Here is a 23,512-nt window from a genome sequence, read left to right as displayed (position 1 = left end):
AAAATGAAGAGGAACACCAGGGAAATGGCATTTCCCTGGAAATTTTTTCGGGATTGTTGGGTGGTCGAGCACGTCCACGTACGTGTCCATTCGCGACGCGAATTTGCCTGGCTTTAAAGTACTTCCACCGGTCCAATTTTCCGCAAGAATGTGACACGTAGCAATCTTGGTAACCTCGGGGCCCCGGTGTACGATTTATTGGCTACCGAGTGTACCTTCGACGATTTATCTTCTTTCCCTCTCCCGTCTCCGCTTCTTTCGCCCTTATTTCCTTCATACAACATTCTCTTTTTGTTTTTTCTACTTTTTTCTTTTTTCACCGACTCGACTTCATTCTCACCTTTTTTCTTTCCATTTCCCATCTTTTTATCCGACTCTTCTGTCCCTCTGTTACTCTCTTCTTTTCTTTTTCTTCCTTCTTTTCTCCCTTTTTCTTTTTCGTTAATACCTCGTCCTCTGTCTTTCTTCGTTCTTCCTTCGCATACTTTTTTTCCAGGTACTCTCCGGGTTTCATTCGTTTCCCCTGGTCTGACCCTTTTGTTGCTTCGCACGAGCTTCCGTTTTCTTCCGCAATTTCTTCCGACTTCTTTCCGTGCTTTCCCTAGTTTCGTTTCTTCTTTTATCTTTACTCGTGTACTCGTTTCGAATCCTTGGTAGCCCTGTTTACACGCGTTTCATAATTCTCTACCGTTGTTACCGCGTTTGCTTTGCAGCCTCCGCTACTTTCTCCGATTCTTCGCTTTCTTCGCCAACAGCGGCGTCCTTTCTCCTCTCTTTTGTTTTCACATATTTTTGCTTCTAATCCGACTTAATTGGAAAATTCTCGATCGATTGATTTATTGTCTTCATCGTTGAAGCGTAAAATATATGAACTGCAGATTTAGTACATTGACTTAGATTTTCGGGTTTGCGAGATTTTACAAAAAGTTAACCTATCAGCTCTTAATTAAGAATTTCTATAATCATGATATTTTAGACTAATAAAGACAAGTCCATTCTAAACAGGTGGATTTGAATTCTTACGCAGATAAGCGTGACATAATTTATTTTTAATAGAAATGAGATAGAGATCCATGAATGAAGAAATGATACTTAACAGATTTCAAATTTACAAATTGATAAATAAAAAGTTAGACGATTTAAAAAAAAATGTCTCGTTCTATAAAAAATTCCAAATTGATTTATTTTGCAATTTGTAATTTTATATTTCCATATTTTATATTTCTTTATAATTCTCCACTTACAGTTTCATTTACGAGGATTATTTTGAATAAAACTTTTTCAACGTAGAGTAACGCTAGAAATAAAATTTGACTACGTTTGATTTCAATGTTTATGCCAAGTACAGTATAAAACGTAAATAATTACTACAGAGAAGAATTAAGCATATAGATTAAACGATCGACATTAAAATTAATGAATTACAATTACAATAGAATAGAACAGAATAGAATATGAAACGATGGAACTATTTAACTAAAACACTGATCCTCACTTACAACAACTTAAATAACCATCTCGACCCCCTCGAAAATCTTCCACAACCTGACGTATGCTATGAAAGCGTATTAACCTACTCCAATCCGATTCCAGCAACCCATCGTGGTAACCATCACTTCGAATTCAATTCACCGACCTGGTGTCCCAGAATTCAATACCCGTGGACTCGCAGCCACGATATTTCGTGCTATCGACAGTAGTCGACTTATCGAGGCTAATTAGATCTGAATAATTAAACGTAGAGATTTCCGAGAGGATGGCACGTGCAAACTGATACGTTCTAAGCGTTTGCGCTGTCTAGAGGACGAACAAGGATTAGAATTCCATAAACGTAGAACGTTTAATTGACAAGTTTTAATAGTGTACGCGTTATGGAGAGGAAGATGTTCTAGGAATTTAGAAATTTAAATTGTTGTCAGATGTCGTTGCTTGGATTTCAAACAGCGAAGGTTTAAACAAAATGGAAATCGCTTTCTGCGCTTCAGATTGATATGTAAATATTTTATTACCATCGAATAATTATTTACCAGTACGAACGAAAGAAACTATGTGTGAGTTTCGTTATTAAAAGAATCCTTGTTTTGGGTTTAGTTTTACCTAATAATAAAAGTAATCTTTTAACAAATCATGCGAGATTTCCATGCACGGTTATGATCGCGTTCATTCTTATAAATCATTCAACGATTGTAAAATATTTACATATCGAAAATGTGAAGCACAGAGAGAAAATGATTTTCATATTATTTAAACTATTAGTCTTTCGAATCTACACATTGAGATTCTGAAATAACTAATAAGCTTTTGAAACACTTATGGCCGGATATTACAGCAAAGATTCCGAGATGTTCCAATTATTCCGATCCCAATAATAATTGGTCCAAAGTGTCGAAAACATTTTAAGGAGCATAAATCCGCGAATGTAAATCAAATAATTAACGAAGGCGGCGACTAGATCCTATGCATAGTTGACTGGCACGAAATCTGCTGCTAGAAACGAAATACTAGGCGATTAACCCCAGGCGGCAATTACTAATTATTACGGGTTCCGCTGGCGTAGCCTCGCGATAAGATATCAAAGGGCAGATGCAATTTACGTTTCCCGCGATTTTGCTTCTGTTTTCGTTCGTTCGCCGTGCATTTCATACCGCCTGCAGGGAAACGAAGGGGAACGAAGATTCCCAGCTGCTGTCTGTTGCTTTAATCGAGGTATCACCGCGATTAACGTGTAATTGTGGATCTGGATAAGACGAGGAACGTCGTTGATCCATCTTGAAAGGAATTCTCTAACGTTTAATCATTTTTGTTACATAAACTGCTTCGCGAACGTTTCAAAATCTGATTCTTTCGATAGGTGAAAATTTTTTACGATAACAAACTGGTTCCATTCTAATGTTCTAGAATGTATTTCTATTTTATTAAATAAGTCTAGTATTAGATTTGCTACGCACTCATTTATTCGCGAATTTCTTAAGCGACTGAACGAACGATTTGCTTCAGCGCAAGTTATTCATAAATAATTCCATAATCCTTAAAGACTCTGGTGTCTGAACGAGCCGCGCGTTGCCGGTTTACCTGCAGACCCATAAAACCTTGATCCACTGCAATGATTAAATAATTAATTCTAATATATTGCAAGGATGATAATGCCCGTATCTCGATAAATAATAAATCGGTAAATCTCCGAAACAATAAGGCTGGAAGTATTCAAAGAATCAAAGAAAATGATAATACAAATGTTAAAGTTTTTTTAAATCACACTATTCTAATTATCTACTTTCCTAATATTTTAACGAATGATAAATCAACAAATCTGCGGAAGACCAGATAAAAGTAATCGTAGCTTTTTAAATCACGTTGTCATGTATTCAACGTATGGATAATATCGCGTCCCTGGGAGACAAATCCTCAAAATTGGACTATTTTTCTCGCGTTATAACACAACGTTATACGACAACGAATGTTCAACAAATCACAAGACACAGAATAAAAATTATACAAATATCACGGCTTTTTAAATCACCCTGTCACATATTCGTCGTGTATCATCGACTTCATAAAAGGCAAATTTCCAAAATTTAACATTCTGTAGGAGGGGAGAATCGCCAACGGAGCCGGGTACTGGACACACGGAGTATCGAAGAGCGCCGTGGTTCGTCCCGGGCCGCAAAAAGGAAAGAAAACCGTGGATCTGCAGGTGTAACGCCCGCAGCGACCGGGTGATAAAATGCGCGCGGACTCTCGATGCGAGGAAGGCCGGTGAAACCTCTCGCGATGCCCCAGGCTCGATAAAAAATGCAGTGATCACGTTTCGGCAGAGACTTTGGAATCTCCAATCTGCCTGTGTGCCTCTCTGATTCGCACATCGCGCCCATCCTCTATCTTTTTCTTCGTTCTATTCTCCGATCGATCGAAAGGCAATCGTTTCTTCAATGGTTTCTCGATGCACGACACAATTGCAGTGCTAAAGAAAGAATTGGACAAGCAGATGCTTCTGTTTTTGTTTTTGTTTTTGTTAAATGGATATCCGAAGCATTTGCAGCAGTTTTCTACAGTGATTGGAAAAAGTATTTGCTCAGATCAATATTTTTCAGTGTAGCATTTTTTTTTTCTTTATCAGGATCTACCCTTCGGTTTCGTAATATCGAATTTTTGTAGTTGTGTGAAAGTTGCATTAAATGATGCAGTTTAACGTAGCTGGATGTAATTGATTACTATGCAAATACTGTGACTGTTAAACTGGATGTCCAAGTGTAAATAATTGTTAAAAGTTTATTTGTGGATATATATTTTGATCTTCTATTACTTGTTTAATAAAGAATTTTTTCAATATCAACAATTACCAAATAAATGGTCTTTAATTTTTATCGATTCGTTTATTTATTCTATTATACGCTTCTTCGTTATTTGCTATTTTCACTGCATTTACAAATTTAGAACCTCCGACTGTTAATTTGTTTCATACTACTTGGAACGTAATACTTGTCGATTCTTCTAAAATTCCCAGCAAATCTCTTTTTCAACTTGACACGTGTTCCGAATTTACGTATCGTTTAAATATTTAACAATTTCAAACTTATAACCTTAATAAAGACGTATTAGTTCGTCTCTCAAATTATCAATCCATTAGCAATAAATTAGATCATGGTATCTACATTTGCAAGGAAACCAATGTGTAATTAAAATTGATTAATATTTGGTAATATCTAATCCCATAATTATAAAAGTTTTTGGTTAATTTAAATATATAATAATTTCATAAAAATCCCCAGTTGCTTTCAGCCGTATTTCCAATTAAAGTCTGATCGCGTATGACGACGAAACAGCATATGAATATGGCAGCGAAAAGGCAAACGTGCCGAGAGAAAGCAAGGATATGTAGGCGCTATTGTTCTTAATTAAATATTTCATTGATAACGAGGGCTGATTTGTTAATTTGAAAATGCGATTATCGGCCGTTGCTAATCGAGATCACGATGTCATTGAAACTGCACGTAACGCGAAGTGCGTTTAATGCATATTGAAACGAAAATGCGTTTCATTGATGGTTGAGCAATTACGCTCTCGCGTCACTTAACAATTGCCATTGTCTTTAAATATCTCAGTATTTCTCTCTATTTAAATTCCTGTTCGAGCACACTCCATTTAGTTTCGCGTTTGATTTTCGTCGAAATAAATTAAAATTCATAACGAGGCTTACTTTATTTCTCCCAAAAAAAGAACGTCGCTTTGGAGCAGATTTTAGGAAGTTAGGAATTTTTTTATCGTTCCTTTTTTTTTATTAAGCATTTGAAACCTCCACGGAGGCTTATCTATGTTGACGTTAGAATAATTTCGCAATTATAAATGTTTCTTCATATCAGTGTTTTTATAGAAGTTGTTTGCTGAATTTAGGATAAATAACAATTAATATTGCATTTTCCTCGAATTAAAGAATTTCTATTAACGAATACTGGTCACGAATTTATGGCATTTTTAACTTGATAACAAAATTGGTATTAACGGAAAACACAATGACAAAACACGAGATGAAAGACAAACATTGAACACTATACAGAAAACTGTTATCAATCTACCGAAGAAAGGAAACAGTAAACCATTATACATGGTTCATATACATTCACCAGGAAATTATAATCCAAAGCTTTTGGGTTACAATATGCCTGTCAATAATCTAAAAATTCTGAAAAGCACACACACGAAGCTATACCCTCTTTAAAACTAAAATAAATAGAATTCCACTATAATAAACAAAATTCCATTACGATAAATAAAAATGCAAATAATAGAAAAGCCAAAAAATAAAACATAAACCTTCCGGCAAAGATCGATGTTTTACGATTTATGTTTAAATCTTTCATTTAACGCGACGATATACTACGAATTGCGATAAAACCGAGTCGAACTCAAGGAAACAACGAGCAATCGATAGAAAAATATGATCCATTTTTCTGATAGTCCATGTTTCTTCGTTGAACACAGTGAATTTCTCTTCGCAGCTGTCGAGAATTTCGAGTCGATGAGATCGAAGCAGCGGGACGCGAGCTGAAAACGCGCGGCTGCCGTCGTTGAAGGCTACTTAAAACGACCATTGAGCATTCGTCAGGGTGCTCGAATTACCCACAACAGGTGGCTCGCAAGTAAGTGCCTCCGGTGTGTTCGCACTCTCGCCTGATTTCACGTCATTCACCACCGTTTTCGATTTGAAAACCAATCGTCGATTATATCGGCGAAAACGTCGCGCTTCCTATGTTAAAGTTTCGGCTGATCGCAGAAATTGAGCTATCGCAACGTTACAATTTAATTCGCTTCTGTTTCGTATACGGATAATTTTCATTCGATACTATGACATTTTTAAGACGTTTGTTTCTCCTCGAAGTAGATTTTTTCGTTCAATGGTCGATTTGAGAAGTGAAAGTTCAACGTTTACAAGCGTCCGCTTAAGTTTTTTGTACTTGATAATTCGTCAATTTTATATTTTTAACTGTTGTCACGTACTTTTTAAACTTCGATTCGTATAAAAGAGTCGTACGTATATTCTAATTATTCGTCACGATCACTGACAAGATCTTTTAACGTTCGCGCTATAAATCTTGTCGATATATATTTGATAGGGGCAGCTTGCCAGAATTACAACCAGCTGTAGTTTAAAAACATTCTAACCAATAATTTTATAACGTTTGAAAGTCGCTTTAAAAATATCCCCCTCAAAAAAAAAGAAAAAGAAAGAAAAAAAATTAAAATAAGAGAGGAAAGATCACTTTTTAGCGAGATATAATATTGTACACACAGCTCCGCCAATACGAGCGCAACATCTGCAACTCCGGGCGGCTTGTGGGAGTGCAGCAAGTGCCTGGACGAGATGCGGCTGATGCAGAGGCTGGCGATCAGCGGACTCTTGTCCGTGATACTGATCGTCCTTCTGACCAGCACGTTTGTCACGCGTCGCGACTTGGCAAACGTCGTCGAACGTGGTGTGGCGCCGGAAGAGCGAAACGAACAGCAAGTAAATCCAGCCTGGGTACAGAGCAACGTGGTTCCGGGCCAGGATGAGCCGAAACCCGAAGATAAGGATCGACGACCGGATTTCAAGCATAGACAGGTCGAGCCATCCGCGGTTGGACCCCCGCCGATTTCTGTACCCGGACCCTACGTCATTAGATCGCCTAATCCACCTCTGGATGACGTGACTAATCAGCGCCGCGAGAAGATCAAAGAGGTAAGCGGTTCAACCGTGCTTCCCTCTGTTTCCCTCTTTCTCTGTCTCTCCTTTTGACATACTCCATTTCCGCATCGTATAACAGATAGTAATCGCCAGTTTCGCGATGATAATTACTGCTATGCCTTCGAATTGCCTACGTGCTTCGATGTGATGGGGTAAGAGGTTTTATAGATGTCTTTTGGAATTTTTATTTTCGAGAGAAATCGAGAGGTCTGTCGGGAGTAATTTTTATTTCGAGAGCTGCTTACGAATGAGGAGCGCGGCTTCTTTAGGCGTTCAGTGAGTCTTTGGATTTAACTAACGATGTAATGCGATCAGGTAAGAAGTATTATATATATTTTTTTGAAAAGAAATCGAGAGATCTGAATCGAAGTTCGTTGCTTCTGAACGATGAGTGAGATCTCGAAGGTTTCAGCGTGAGTTTGAGTTCGATTAACGATAGAGCGCGACGGGGTGAAAGGTTATGTAGCGATTTTTTGCGAAAAGAAATTCAGTGACCTGCCACGAGTAATTTGATTCCGAGAGTTAGGAATGACTAATGGTCTTTTTGTAAATGGATTTCAGTGTGAGTTTGAGCTTAATTTACGTTTCAAACGAGATCAGTCTTAAACATTTTGATAATTTTCCGAGGATTGTTCAAGTTTACCTAAGCTCTCTTACGTGTGCTAATATTTATGAACAGTGTATACGCGATCTCAAACTCACCGAAGAGTTACCCACATTAGACATCAGCTTTTCCAAGTTAGCGAGGTAAGAGATTACAGAATTAAGTTTTCATTGAAATTGCCATTTCCAAGTCGCATTACCATCAGACACACCGCAAGTAGGTAGCGTGGTAAAGCGCTCTACATACCACGAAGCATCGTTAACGAGTGTAAAAGAGAGAGGAGGTAAGTCAGAAGGAGGCGGCAACTTTCTCCTCGTTGAATCTCTGTGTACGAGTAATTGGATAAAGGTGAGTAATCTCGGTCTACGTCTTCTGCTCGTAATACACGTAATTTTTGGAACGATACCAGGACCCGGTATAACTGAAATTATCCGTCATTTCGTGATGTAGTAATTGAAGCCCTGCTTCAGCCTCAAAACGTTCATTTCGGATGCTGGCAGTGATTTAACGATTACTTAATTTCCCTGTGGCCCGAGTTTTTACATCGTGCGATGCTTCCGCCTCCGTTTAAGGGGAGAAACCAGCAATTCGACGTTCAAACAGAAAACGTCGTTCTTTACTGTTCGACACAGTATAATTCCGAACACGTGGTTTTGCGATCGGATTTCCGGTGGAAATAGACGAGATATCGGCCTCTCGAACGTGCTCGTTTAAAACAATTTACTTCCACCGAATGAGCGTTTGCGTTACGATTAAAGAGAATTTTTATCAGCAACGTGCAATTTCTTGATCCGAGTGTTCATTCTCGTTACGTTTCACGGTGCGGTATGCGGTTAACCAAAATCGAAATAATCGTCGTTCTATTTTGTTTTTATTGTTCGACGATATCTTGAATCTGTATGCAGGTACATAATAAAAGTACAAAATAAAATTGATAAATGTAAACCATAGTTCTCCTCAAAAACGATGGTGGATTCGTAAAAATCGTTTGTACATCAGAATCTAATCGCTTTCAAGTTAGTCCACTCGTTCATTATATATTCTTTTTCGTTGATTCTTGTTAAATAGTGTTCGTTATACCTTGAATATGAGACATTTGATCAAAGATACGCACGATTTGAATTTCCAATTTAAAAATTTTCTTTTTTCCTCAAGCAGCGACGTAAAATTAACGGTTCAAATCGTCTTGTACTTTTGATCGTTCCGCGTCAAGAAGATATTTTATTACGTCGTTATATCATCTTTTTCTGCTATAAACTGTTACCACTGAATGTTTTTTACTTTTTTTTTTCGTTCGTAATCACAAAGTAGAGAAAATACCAACAAAAATTTGATAAGGAAATTTTTACTCACCTCGGACCCTTTCGTATCGGATTGCAAGATTTTCAAGATTTTGAAGACCGAATTTTAATCTTTGTCCCGAATCCTCATGAATCGGAGCAGATGAAATTTTAATAAAATTTGATAAATTTTAAATGGTAAAATTTGGCGATGCAAATATTTGCACAATACATCTAGTAGTAGTAATTGGACTGCGTAAAGATTTATGGATGCATCTGATATGAGAAAATATGAAGAATTTTCAGAATTCCCATGAATATCACTAGTAATCCTTACAGTTAATGCTACGTTAAACACCGAATATTCTCTCCTTTTGCATCCTAAACTCGAGTATTCGGTCCCTTCTCACGTTTCTAACACTGGAAACTCAGTCACCAGCTATGAATATTCATATGAAATTATTGATTCATACCTGTTCTCACAGTACGGAATAAACATCGGAATTTAAACATCGTGCACGATGTAAAGTTATTCCAAACTTAAATTTATTCAAATAAAATTTTGTTTTTTATTTCGAATTGAATTTGTTTCGTCATCGTGTATGCGTCATCGTGAAACTTGTAGTATCTTGATAGTTCTATAAACTTATATTTATTTATTTCTTTTTGCAAAGATCTACATATATGACACATCATATTTATATTATATCACATTATTTTACGTTCAGGGAAATTCTATAACGACGAGCGTAAATATGTCAAATTCAGCTCAATTTAATTTACTCTTGTCGCTCGAAATAAAAATTTCTATGTTTATGTCTTAAAATACGAGAAATGTATTTTTGAATCCTATATTATAGGAGAAGAAATAGAAATTATAAAATTTAAGATATCGAAAATTCTCGTCTTTAATTGTTATACATTTATGGAAAGTTTAAAGATGCAGAAACTTATGCACATAACACAAATACAAAAATATGAAACATGCAAATATGTAAATAATTGAATAGGTGAAACGAATTTCTACTAAGATCGAATTCTTCAATTATATTCATCAAAACATAAATTTCCATGAATATTTGAATGTCTAAAATTTGAAAGCTCTAAAATGGAAATTCTCGCGACAAAATCAGAAGGAAAGCGCGAACACTCCGTCTTCAGATAGTTCTTTGCAAACTCGAAATGCATAATCGGTGGCTTCTGCGGATCGAAATAGCGCGTAAAATTGGAACGGTCGTGAAATTACGTTTGACTAATCCACTATCTCGGCCGATCTTTCGTGTTATTTTCTCAGCTGTCTCGTTTCGCCCTCGTGTTCTCATTTTCTACGCGGCCAGACTACTCGTATTGGCCAGACACCGCGGGACAAAGGATTCATCGATTTCCCTTTGCGATTCTCTTTAATTTCCGCCCTTTTTGTCGCGTCGTCGCGGGACTTCAAACGAAACCGCAGCAGCCGACGTAGAAGTCACCGAAGTTTTCCATCATGTTCGTTCAACGTCTGCACGAAATCATCAAAATCTTTTGCCGGATTGAGCTTGGTTCTCTCCTTGATTGAATTTAAAACAAATGCAGAAACGAAAAGATACTTTTACGTAGCTTCTTGGACTGATAGTTCGGCTCGGTAAGAAGAAATTCATCTTGAGATAAAAAGTGAAATAATCAGAAATCATATTGGTCGTTTCTATAAATTGAGAGGCAGAAAAATGTAAGAATGTAACAAATGTCGTTTTTTAAGATTTATTTTGACACTTGCGATTTTTTTTATATAAATTTGTCGCAATAACCGAGTTTAGTAAATCAAGGAAGCAAGTGACTTTGGAAGAAATTCAACACTATAGTCATGCATTTATTATAAATAATACAAATCGCATATGTGTTAGATTTAATGAAATTCGTTAGTGATTTTATAACTTATAGCAATCAAGCAAGTACGTCATATTTTTAAATAGAGTTTCTTTAATAAATTTATAGCTGTACGAATTTTTTCGTCCAAGGATAGCCAGCCAATTTTAACACGTTTATTGGTACAAAAACATTGTGACGTAAAAGATCAAATTTGGAAACGCAGATTTAGTTAACGAAGATTGGCATCGTAAAGTAGGAGATATTTAATAAATGGACGTACAGATTTTCATAGAATATCTTCGAAAAATGAGGTACATGTTCGTACGTATTCATTTTTGTCGCATTTGATTTTCTAGATCGATTTCTTAATGTATTTATAATAGTTTATTCAATCGTATTATAAATTACGACTCATAACGTGCTGTCATCTTTAGCTATGAACATTACAAAGAATAAAATCATTGCAATTCAATTTATCCATAATTCTCAAATCAAAATACGCCTTATCCAAAGTAACTCAACTATTCAAACACTTTAAAACTATATCAAGAAGAAAAGTAAAAATATTGTAGTATCGTGGACGAGGGGGCTGGGGGTGTCGTGCGGATTGTAAAGAAGCGGTTGCTGAGCATGTGCGTAGTGAGGCTAAGACAAAAGACAAGAGGTTGCTAGGGGACAATAAACGAATTAACAGCAGTATGAGTTGAGAAATTAGAGAGTGCAGATTGCGTTGTGGAGATAGTGTTGTTAGCGTTGTGACGAGAATTGTTAATTAATTATCTAGTTGTTTTAATTATTATACGTTTGTTGCAATTAGTTCATGTTAAATAACCATTGTTTTCTGTTTAATTAACATCTGTTTAATCCATTTATCATGTCCATTTATCACTAATTATGAGTTTACGATACTACAATATCGAATAAGAAAAGAATCGGCAAAGCTATGTAACGAGTTTCAAGGTGAAGCTGCAACAGAATGTCAAAATTGATTGGATTAGAGAAGTCGGATGTATAACGACTTGCCGTGTGTAATTAATTTAGCAAAGAGCAGTAAACTGGATATCCGCGATAATTCTGTTCCCGGAGCAAGATCCGTGCGATAATGAGTCAATCACATCAAGGCTGTTTGGAACATTGCCGGAGCGATTATCCCTTTGAAAGCTCGTCCGTCTTTCTACTTCCCACCCCTTGCCCTCTTTTCCCCATAGTTGTCCCTATCTGTCTTGTTCCCTTGTCTGTATGCACAGCTCGGTTCCCGTGTCTCTGTGCACAGGTTCTGTTCCTATAAATCTATTTCGACCGGCTGATTATCATTGTTCGCATTAATCCCTTCTGGACGATAGATTTGTCTGAAATTCTGCTCTCTAATTGAAAGCCATGCATAGGAACCGCTAGATACCGACAGTCTCCATGCTTAATACGCTTCAATCGATGGAATGTGGCTAAATTATACATACGATCGCTTCGGATTATTGGCGATGATTTTGAGGGAAAGCCAAGAAATTCAGAGTCTTCTTTCGCGGATTTGGCAAATAAGATCGGCGGCCTGCTATCTGCATTTTCGATCGGTAATTTAAAGAAATTTTTCGTCTTTTCTGTATTTAAACCTTGCTTTGTTAAAAAAAAAAAAAGAAAAGAACACTACGATGAAACGTAGCAATAGAAAAGTATTGAATGATATTGTAAAAAGTTGAAGAAGAATATTCAAGAAGTTCGGGGGATTTTTCTAAGACGCACAGTTGTAAAAAGGGAAAATTGACGGGCTTGAACGATACAGTATGCAGACGACGAGGCGATAGTAAAAATAAGATTTCCAACAGAGGGTTGGGTTGCGGTTAATCCTTTGGAATACGACCGGTGGCATGCACATAGAAAATTTCGTGGTCTCTGTGGTTTTTGATGATTTTGGGGAAAATGAGATAAAGCAGGAGTCTATCGAAAGATACCATAATATATGGAAAGCAAGATTAATTAGAGCGTTATCGTTTAATTACGACTAATGTCAATAGACACGGAGATTTGCGAAGAAAGAAAACGGAAATCTCGTGAAATATGAAAATAGCTGCTTTCAGTGACTGATATCAATATTTTAATCGAATTTGAAATGCAGGAATTACATGTTGATATCGATTCTATTTGAGCTTTTAAACACAAAGAGATGAGTGAAATATCGTTTTGTATTACCTGTTTTATGATTGCTTTATGTACCATGCGAATAATTACAGTTTTGCGTTTGTTCTGTACTTTTTTTCTATAAAATAGATATTTGAATTTGTGCGTGAACGTGTGTATTTATATGTGAAAATTCAGAGAAACTTGCATTTCAATAATAAATTCAACAACAATTTCGTCTTTGATGGGTATTCTATTTATATAATTCATTATTCTATTTAATTAATTATTATATAAATATCGATGCTATTTTTAAATCGATCTAAGAGGAAAATTCGAAAAGGAATTCACCCGTAAAGACGAAGATAGAATCGCAATTACCGAAGAATCGTCGTAATTAAGTAAATAAATGAGTTCGTAACATTACGCTAAATGAAGTAAACCGAAGTAGAAATATCTGCTTAATGGGCATATAGAGTGAGGTGAGAGGGGGGGGATATCAAAAGAAAGTTCCATTAAAAAGTACGCGAAAGTAATTTACACGAATGGAAAGGTTGAAGGATGACGTGGCAAAAATAGAGTTGAACGAACGAATATCGTTGAAAGTGTCAATTGAGTGTACTGATGCGTTTTCCCTATGATGCATCGGAATACCAATCGACAAATCTTGCTTTCTTGATTTAGAATTTAATCGACTTCCATCCGATCCTCTATATCCAGTCGATTCTGGGTTTATCAAAAAACGATCAACCCGCGCTATTATCCAGTTTATCGGGCCGATTTATTGAACTTGGTTACCTCTCGTATCCGTAGGATATTTTTTAAAGGATACTTTATTTTTCTTTAAACAATACATTGAATTTCAACTGCTTTGAACAAAACCTTATGACCTACTACTTATCGATTCACAAATACTAGTCAGAGTCGATATATACAAATACTCAACATCATTAACAAATTTTTGATTACATATTTTTATACACAGAGTAGCGGACAGAAGAAGGTTTATAAAATATGGGATATAAACATGTAAAAAGGCACGATTTTCCGAAAGTTAGTTTAGAGTTATATCTAATAAGAGCAATGAATAAACAAAACATATACCACAGAATATATGACTTTTACCAATGTATGAATAATTTTTAGTATAAAGTTACTAAAATTCCTAGCGTATCAATTTAAAACTTTCTTTTACCCGTCACTGTATACAACAAAAACTTGTTACATAACAATCTACGACGTACAACTTGCCACTTATCAATTCACTGACATTGTTAGTGACCATGTAAATTATTGTGCCAAAAAACTCGTAATTATCCTTTTCTGCTCCCAATAAATACTTCTCTAACTTGGTTCAAATTCCATTCACGAAACTCCCATTCGTCCTAAAATCGCGAATAAATTCTATCTGTTTCTTTTTCCTTTTCCATTTTAACCGAAGCTCAATCCCGTTTCGCAGTCTAATAGCGTGTTATTTTTACGATCGTAGGATATAATTAGTTCTGTAATTGGATCCCAGGAACACATAGTCGCGAATTCTCCGCGGTAAGCTTTGCGAAACGTTTTGGAGCTTCACGCCGTTATATACGAGAGCTTATAGATCTCCCGGTTGGTCGAGGTACACATCGTTCATTCCGAACGAAGCAATTTGCTTTGCGAGTGGACTCGCGTAATTCACGAAATGGGTAAACCACGTTCAGGATAGATCTCGATTTACTGTTCACGCTGCATCTTGAATAGATCCTGTTTACGGGGGCCGATCGTCGCGCGAATAAAAACCCACCCTCATTTAACTTGCTCCCGGTGATTCGCCGTTTTCGATTATTTTGAATATAGATTGCTTGTTTAAGGGAAAATTTGCCCCCGGTGTTCCACGAGATTAGGCCAAGTGTTTGCTAACCGAAACGAATTTTAAGTGTTTTTTTTTTTAACGTTATAAACATTCGTGTAGGTTTTGTTAAATTTACGGCGCAATGTTGCCTTTTCTTGTTAATTCGAATTTTATTGAAACGTAAAATTGTACTATATAAAATTATGATCTTCGAACAGTGGAGGCGTTAAATGCAAATTATTTTCATACTTTCCAATGTTCCTTTTCGAACCTTATTTTTATTTGAAGTGACGTATCTTAAACTAAATATAAATGTAATTTCTGATACAATTTTCTTCTTCGTTCTTTCAAATTTTGTTTCGATATAGAAGTTCAATCATTTTTTAAGTGACTGTGAAGAGATCGAAAATAAAAGCTCGTAAATAGAAGCTCTATAACAATGTACATCAATCAAGCTTATTTATTTAATCGGCATAAACGTCGATAATAATCTTTTATCAAGTTCGTGGCGAAACCTTCTTTCGTACGGGTCAAAGAAATCTTAACCAATGTCTGACCCAGATTTCTGTAATAACAGAAACTCGCGTAACATTGTTCGAATGACGTCACAATCGGTTCCATACGACGCAACGTCGATCTGATTACATTAGCCAAGGAGCGTCTCTACTCAAACGATCGCTAATCCCGACGTATTAGGGATCGTGCTTTAAACGTTGTCTCTAATTATCGGCAAGCATGTAAATCGTGTAGACCAACATACCTATCTGCACGAGAATATACTGTTTCAATTCTATGGAAAACGCTTATGTCTCTAGACAATACTTGTATAGTAACTATGCTTTCAGAACATCCTACTGATACGTTCCTTTGTTAGAATTAACAACACGTTAATCAGCAACATTATTGGTTTTACGAAAAGCACCTATTGAGAAGAATCGTTTATTTTCAAGGATAAAAGTTATTCTTAGCAGGATCTTTTAAAGGATTTTATTTTTTTATGGAGTTAAAAAGTTCGAAGAAACTTTGCGATTTAACTGTGACGAGTTGTACAAATAAATTTCATAAGAGAATTATACATTTTCAAGATGGATTATTTTTATTGTTGGTGATTAAAGAGAATGATCTTGAATTTCTCAAAATTTGGTCATTTGTCACTAAACAACTTGGTATCTATCAGAAAAGTGAATTATCAGAAGGATTTTCGCATAGAAATCTTTGGAAGGAAGTTGCTTTGGTTTAATTTTGTAATCTAATTTTAAGCTTCAATTTTAGGTCGAATTTCATTAAATTTAACGTAAATATAAATTATTATCATTATTAATACGTTAATGAAAAGTAAAATAAAATTCTGAAAACTAATGAAGCGAAAGGATAGAATTGTCAGGATAGAAAAAAGGTAGGTTAAGTGTAAGAAATGTAAAAAATAATAGAAACAAAAATTTCGGAAGTAAAAGAAGTCCACAAGAGTGGAAAAAACATTTCCAAGCATATGGAAAGAACAATATCTACGAGAATACGTAAATTCTAATAAATAATTAAAAATAATAAAAAGAAAAAAAACAAATACGAAGAATAATGTAATATGAGAACAACTGAAGCAACATAATCCTTGAAGCTTGTTCAATTTTACGGTCTCGCTGTGTCGTGGAAACTATTCTGCCGTCAGGAGAAGCATCTTCTTCGAGTCTGATTACCATTTCCGGTGTGGGGAAGGCGCTTGGTACGCGCGATGATATTCGAACGAATGGACCTTCCGACAAAGTCGCATTGTCTGCCGAACGAGCGGGTCTGGTACAATAGAAGCGGTTCCTTTTAATGAGACGTTGGCTAAGGGAGAAACGATAGACGTCGGAAGAGGCGAAGGGTGCCGGATAGGTACAGGGTGTTGCATAAATCGCGAACATTGGTATCGGTTAATGAGAAATTCGATGAAGCACAAAGCTTACGTGAAATGTATGGTCGATATTCTATACGCTACTATGCATCCAGAATAAGCTGAAGGTACTCGATATCTACATTGAAGTTTATTCAGCCTGTGAAATTTGAAGTAAAGCTTGATGAAGTTCGTTTAGTCGAAGTTTAAACAAATAGAAATATATGGAATTAGAAATATATGGAAATAGAAATATATGGAATTGTAAGACATGCACAGAAACGTTTAATAGAATTGCGTTTAGTTAAAGAATTAATGTATTAGTTTAAATGATTATTCAAAGCGATATGAATTTATCATTGCTGATTTGGACCGATAAATATTATTAACGATATTTAATGTAGTGTACGAGATGCGTTTAAAACAGTATTTCGATGATCAAAGTGCGGGATGTTCTTATTTTTGTCGCGTAGAAGACGCACGTGGGAATTTTGTAGATTCTCTGATATAGCCAAATGTGCAAAATTTTGGGACGAGTTGAAAAACACATGTCTAGTTTCAGAAGAAAATAAAAAGGAATCTTCAATTAATTTAATTTCACTAAGCTAGATCTTTAATATTCTTACTTACATTAAAACACTTGCTTTTGTCGTAAGAATTTTACAGCTTCACTCTGCAAAAGGATAAATTAAAATAACCTGTCCACCAAGTAACGAAAGAAACATCCACCCAAGGCAACGTACCATGACAAGCAAAAAATCTCTCCATGAAACCCAAACCACCTTCCGTGTGGACTGCCTGGAATTCCAAACACTGCCATTTCTACCTTTTCACCCAAGAGCAACCCTCGAATCGTATCCCAGGCACGCAAGAACACCTTGTACATTTCCATCGTGGTACAAAGACAGAAACACCGGAGGACAGAGAGAAATCGCGTTGTAAGCGGTCCGTTGCAGGGAGCTTTCATTCACAGATCAAAGAATAAGATCACGGGTGAAATGGCGAGAAGGGTGTCGGTCGCCTGGGCGAAGAATAATTCACGCTATTAGCTGAAAGCACAATACCCGCGATTCAACCCACGACAATAAACAAAGACATAATTATAGTATACCTCCGGAGGGTCGTCGTCGACGTAGAATTCCGGTCCTTGCATCTTTTGCCTTCTCTGTTCGTCTTTGTCTATTTACAACGTTGGTTGATCCAGGCAAGAAACTGGTATGTCGAGTGTACTGTTGCTGGAAGAGAAATGGCAAGATTATAGATCAAAGTTTTATATTATATAGAATATAAATTATATTTTATATTTTATATAGAAAACACCCTACAAGAATCAAGATAATATTCTATATTAAGTATTTTGTTAAAATCAGAATAATATTCTACATTAAATTCCATACGTATATTCTATATTACATACTCTGTAGAATTTTGCATATTTTACACGAAGTATTTTACAAAACTAGTTCTGATAGAGCTCAAGCGTCCTGTTTCTTATTATTAGGTTGTGCGAAAGATGTCTTTTTTCGCAAACGTGTTTTTTACAACAATGCAAGTCTGTGAAATGTCGGAGTGTTTATCTCAACAGAACAAAATCGATCATACGTAATTCGACAAACTAATATAAAACAAAAAATGTTGTGCGTCTATTATTTCCTCATAAGACGAAAGAAACTTTTCGGACAACCTAATATATTTTATTTTTCAAATTTTACATCTTTATTATAGATCTCTACCATATCTTTTACACCAACAATACTTAAGTTCTAGAGGTGCCGTTTGTAAACGGTGCTAGGCGTGCAAGATGCGCAGAATCTCGCATTCCCATAACATGCCGGCTCTCACGATGGTTACGTAGTCGAGCGAAATCACGGGTTCAACGTGTTTCATCGGAACTCACCGGTGCTCTAGATTGATTAAACCGTGGTCTATGATAGATATCTTGGCAAATTTCACGAAGACGAAACTGCCGGCTGATACCTGCACAACTGCCTCGAAGTCGTGTCTTTCCGTTGATTTGCTCTATTTGGAAACTCGTAGTTAAGGAACTACCAGATACTTGACGATCGGTACGACGATTTCGCCGATTGGAGTTTAACTTTTCAGATAAAGCTGATCGTAACCGCAGCTTACAGATTTGCTTTTTTAATTTCATTTTATACATTCATAAATAATATTCTAAATTTTATACACTCTTTATTTAAAATAAGATGTAGAAGTACTAGCTAAAAATATCTCTATGCATTAACGATACAAGAATACTATTAAAAAGTGTAGATTGTATATTAAATTCGTCCATCGGTGATTCCGTCAGATTCAACAACTTGTTCGTTGCTTTTTCTCATTTTATACATTTTCTTTTTTTTACTCTTTTGCTTTATCAAATTTTACCATTTCACCGTTTTAAAATATCCTGTTAACACGCTTTCACCTGTCCGATTTTCTTCTTCTCACCAAAGAAAAATCTTTTGTCAAATCATTGTTGCATCTGTTCACGATGATTATCCTGGATGATTTCCAGTTTTTACATTATGCTACATTTTTGCTTGTATCCTTGACAATGGAAGGAACGACGTTGCAATCGTTGTATCTTCCGTTGAAAGATGTCGTTCCGCGTCTCTCCGTGGTTAATGACATCCGATAACGAGTCGACGCTATAATTGGGCTCGCCCTGCCGTGAAGATTGGTTCCCGCTTCGATGCTTCCTGGCGATCCTTCAGGATGTCGAAGAAAGCCTCCACGTGTACACGTATCTCGCAAATCTCGCTGCGTTCCTTAGGAACACCTGCAAACTGATCGTAATTTTACGGCGAACTGCTGAGGGAAAGTAGGGGGAAACAGGGAAAGATAGACAACAACGCTAGCAATTCAACTCTCCCAAAAATATCTCACCTGATAAGTAGAACGTTCGTTTGATAGTCATGCGCTTTGAGAAAATCGGAATTAGATGGCTGTGAGATTATTTAAACGTTTCGTTTTACCGTTTCTTTCTTTCTGAACGCTTCATTTCCTGAAATGAAATGAAATAAATATTTACAATATTTAGAAGTTCTCTTTTGAAGATCAAAGATATTGATTTAATCAGAAATTTTGTGTAAAATTTCGCAACGTATTAATGGGAATAAAGATCGTGCTGGGAAGCTAATAAAATTATGTCTCTTTGCTATAAAAATATGTTAAAATTGAAATTGGCAAATTTCCAAATTTATTACTCGAAGAGCGAATTATTCAGTGTCACATATATAACTACAACTTTTTGTTTATATATTTCAGAGATAATTCTCCTAAGACGTAATATATTTTCTAAATTCTATTACAGCTTTGAGATGTTTAAAATTACTTAAAATTATTACTTCGGACTAGCACAATTCCCTCTTACCTACTTGGTTTACCTATTTGATCCTAAACAAGCTATATCAATTTATCAGTAACCTCTTGAAGCACTCTGTACAGAGTGTCGCTCTGCTTAGCATTAATCAAAGGTTTATCGTCAAGAAACTTAGCATTGCGTGTTATACAAGTTCTGGTTTGTAGCCAGTGGCGCCAAAGGATGTTGAACTTTTGGATCCATACAATATAATGTAATATGCAGAGTTCAGTGTGCTACAAATAAGATATGAGTGTACGAATATATAGTTGTATTGAACTTGTGCCATCTGTATGCGTCTAACTAGTCTAAAGTTTCGACTAAATTTACACCGTACCGGTGTCAACGACCAGTAACCAATTATTTAACAAGAAACACAATAAATTTTCTCTCTTTTACTTTATGCACTGAAACCTTGTTAACGATCATCTCCACTCTATACGATTTTCTTGACTTTATGTACAATATATCTTCGACAAGTATTAAAGTGTATTCTTTTTTATTAGCTTCATTAATTAACAGCATTTTAGGAAAGTGTTGAATATACTATAAAAATTAAAAAGTCGAGTAGTCATTGATTTTATAAATGTATAATTTTTAAAGACTGAAATAATTTCAGTATTTCGTTTAAAATCTTTAAACAACGTTAAATTGCAAGCAGAATAACAATTATACATATTGAACAATTGATGAATGAAATATCCATTTCTACAAATGTACACTTCAAATTGGGATCTAAGTATGATCGATAGTTCGTAGATATGTGCGGTAGTTTCTTAAGAAATACAAATGAAAGTACAAAATTTTATATTATTTCAACAGAAAAAAAAGATTCAACATTAAGATTCAATAATATCAAAATAATGAGAAACCAAAGAACAAGTTCAAAATGACTGCATCGGAGTTCCTAACTTTGAGACAATCGTTTATGTATTAGTTGCCTAATGTTTCTTTAATATTTATCCAGATTTTTAGATAACCTCGAATTAATCGGCCAAATTTTCTGTTTCTGTTAGATCCTTGCCTAATAACGTCTGACAAGTAATCCAAATATAATTACACGTTACTTTCATGAACCTCCACCTAATAAAATAAAACTCAACGGTGATTAAAACCAGATCGAAACTTTTAGGAAATATACATGACTAATAACGAGGAAAAAATTCCAGTAGCTACTTATTATAAAGCAATTATAAGGGAAAAGACCAGACTGGATAAAAAGTAACGAAGCCCAAAGGGTATGAATTCTTTAAAATTCCGAATACCTGTAATATCTCGGGGAATTTTCCTTTCCTGTTGGACGTTTCTCCTGTTCTTCGTTGCACGTTGTTTGTTCTGTCATCGGTCCGGATCGTAAAATATTTGCGGTGTGATCCTCGGTATTTCCATGTTATCCGGCTATCTTCCGAAGCTGCAACGATATTTTTAACGAATATAGCGGCCGACGTCAGGTGAACGGAATACACTTACAGCGATTCCCTTGAACCAGAAAGACGAAGAAAGAAAGGTTTCCAACGAGGCAGACAACTTCCGTTTCCATTCCAATCCGTGTACACGTACAGATTGAAATTGTAAACTGTGCGTCAGCTTGTATCCTGTCAACAGAAATGAAATTCAAGGAAATCCCCTTATCAAAGAAATTCGCTATCCCGATAATTTCTTAACGCGTACGAACAAATGATGCTTTGTTGTATTTTGGTATAGCTATTTACCGTTTCAGTTAAAATACTTCTGTATAACACAGGATACGGTAACTGTACATGCTAAATATCCTATATACAGTGAGAGTCAAAAGCGAGTGTAGACCAAAAAAAAAAAGAAATCCACATAATATTGTTAATGAAAACAATTTTTTGTCAATATTTTTCTTTTTCTTCCTTTTCCTCTTTTATCCAACTTTACTTTTTTCACTATGAATTCTTCCCTCTATTGCAGAATTCCCTGTATCCGTGATATTTTTCGGTGGCGTGGCCAACTCTGTACGAAGATCGAGATAGCCGAGGCATTTAAAGAGTTGGCGTATCCTCGTAAAGGGCATGGACGATTTTTATGATTCGCTCCACGCTGAGATATTACGCGGTTTCGCTGGCTCCATTAAATTTTGCAGTCACGCAGAAGAATGCCGACTTGGTCTCCATGTTGCGGTTATTCCGTATCTCTTTCTCTCGTTTTATGTGTTTCCGATAAGGTTAAATGATAGAGTTAGTTCCAACAATGTAGGAACTTTTAGATAAGATATCATTTTTTGAATAATACAAATGTTTTTAGGTTCTTTTTAATTTAGCTTTTGCCACGATAGTAACCGCTTTTTATTCTTTTCGAAATCTGCAATAAAGAGAGGAGATCGTAGAGGGAAAAACAAAAGTGGATGAAAGTAGGGAGAAACAGAGGAAAAACTATGATACAGGCAAAGAGATGAGGAAACAAAGGGAGTTAATAAAAACAGGGAGATATGCACGAAAGAGAGAGGAAAGGAAAAATGGGGATAAATACGCAATAAAGGAAGAATATAGATAGAAGAAAAAAATGTAGACAGGCACGTTGCGAGAGATAAATTTGAACCGTGGAACGAAAAGGGTTGGAGGAGTGGAGATTTATGTATGCAAACGAGACGAATCGCAACAGCGGAGAAGAAAGATACGAGAAGAGGAAGAAAATTGATGAAAATAGAGAGAGACGTGCTTTCCTTACTTTGGCTAGATTTAGAAATGGTAAAGAAAATCGGAAAACTAAATATCGTTATATAGAATGTTAAGAAATAATTAAAATAAGGAATTAAATTAATTAAAACGTTAAGGAAGTTGAATCCATTTCTTCTATTATCATTTAAATATGTTTATGCAAATTCAGATTTGCACGAGTATAACCGAAGGAATAGAACCTAAAGAAAAATTTATCATCCTCAAAATGCTATAGCAAGCACTGAATCTTTGGTATTTTGTATATTTTTTCATACCATGCAATGTGAAATTATTAATAGAATGTAATACAAAATTTCTCCTAAATACATAAAAAGTCCGCAATCTAATAATAAGATCAACATTTTCTCCGATATAAATACAGTAAAAAAGTAACTTTTGACTTCTTTTACTGTCGGTGTGTATAATTTGTCTTGCAAAACAATCTCGTAATAGAAACCTGGATTGCTACAATAACAAAAAAAAAAAAAAAATGAGAAGGAAGAAAAAAAGTAAAGAAAGAAATCGAACAAACGAGAAGAAGGCAGTAGAGAAATTCGAAAAAAGTAAAACACGCGAGTGAAAAAATGGAAACGCAAATGGAGAACAAGAGAAATAGAAACATAGGGATAAAAGGAAGGGATAGAAGGGAGTGAAAGAATCGATGCCAGATTTCGTGAAATCACTGTGGGACGCCGAC

The 23,512-nt window shown here is 35.7% G+C and overlaps 1 protein-coding gene and 1 long non-coding RNA gene across 4 annotated transcripts in view; one reads left to right on the top strand and one right to left on the bottom strand.

Annotated features, from left to right (window-relative positions):
• The window catches only part of LOC126914738 (mannosyl-oligosaccharide alpha-1,2-mannosidase IA-like), a 588,982-nt gene that overhangs the window by 542,979 nt on the left and 22,491 nt on the right, over positions 1-23,512 (top strand). Inside the window, exons 2-3 of one of the 3 annotated variants that reach the window (XR_007709786.1) lie at positions 5,997-6,137; positions 6,790-7,216. The exons of 1 other annotated variant lie outside the window; for it this stretch is intronic. The gene's annotated coding sequence lies outside the window, so the exon portion shown is untranslated. The remainder of the gene's footprint in view (positions 1-5,996; positions 6,138-6,789; positions 7,217-23,512) is intronic. One more of the 3 variants, XR_007709787.1, reaches the window with a different exon arrangement.
• On the bottom strand, positions 18,197-22,413 carry LOC126914918 (uncharacterized). Its single transcript, XR_007709938.1, has 3 exons — positions 21,400-22,413; positions 19,660-19,777; positions 18,197-19,559 (listed from the first exon to the last, which is right to left on the bottom strand). It is a non-coding gene; the product is annotated as an uncharacterized LOC126914918 (long non-coding RNA).

This window comes from Bombus affinis, chromosome 3 (assembly GCF_024516045.1).
Source record: "Bombus affinis isolate iyBomAffi1 chromosome 3, iyBomAffi1.2, whole genome shotgun sequence".
NCBI classification, from domain to species: Eukaryota; Metazoa; Arthropoda; class Insecta; order Hymenoptera; family Apidae; genus Bombus; species Bombus affinis.
The sequence above is the reverse complement of the archived record's forward strand: the minus strand, read 5'-3'. Positions and strand labels throughout refer to the sequence as shown.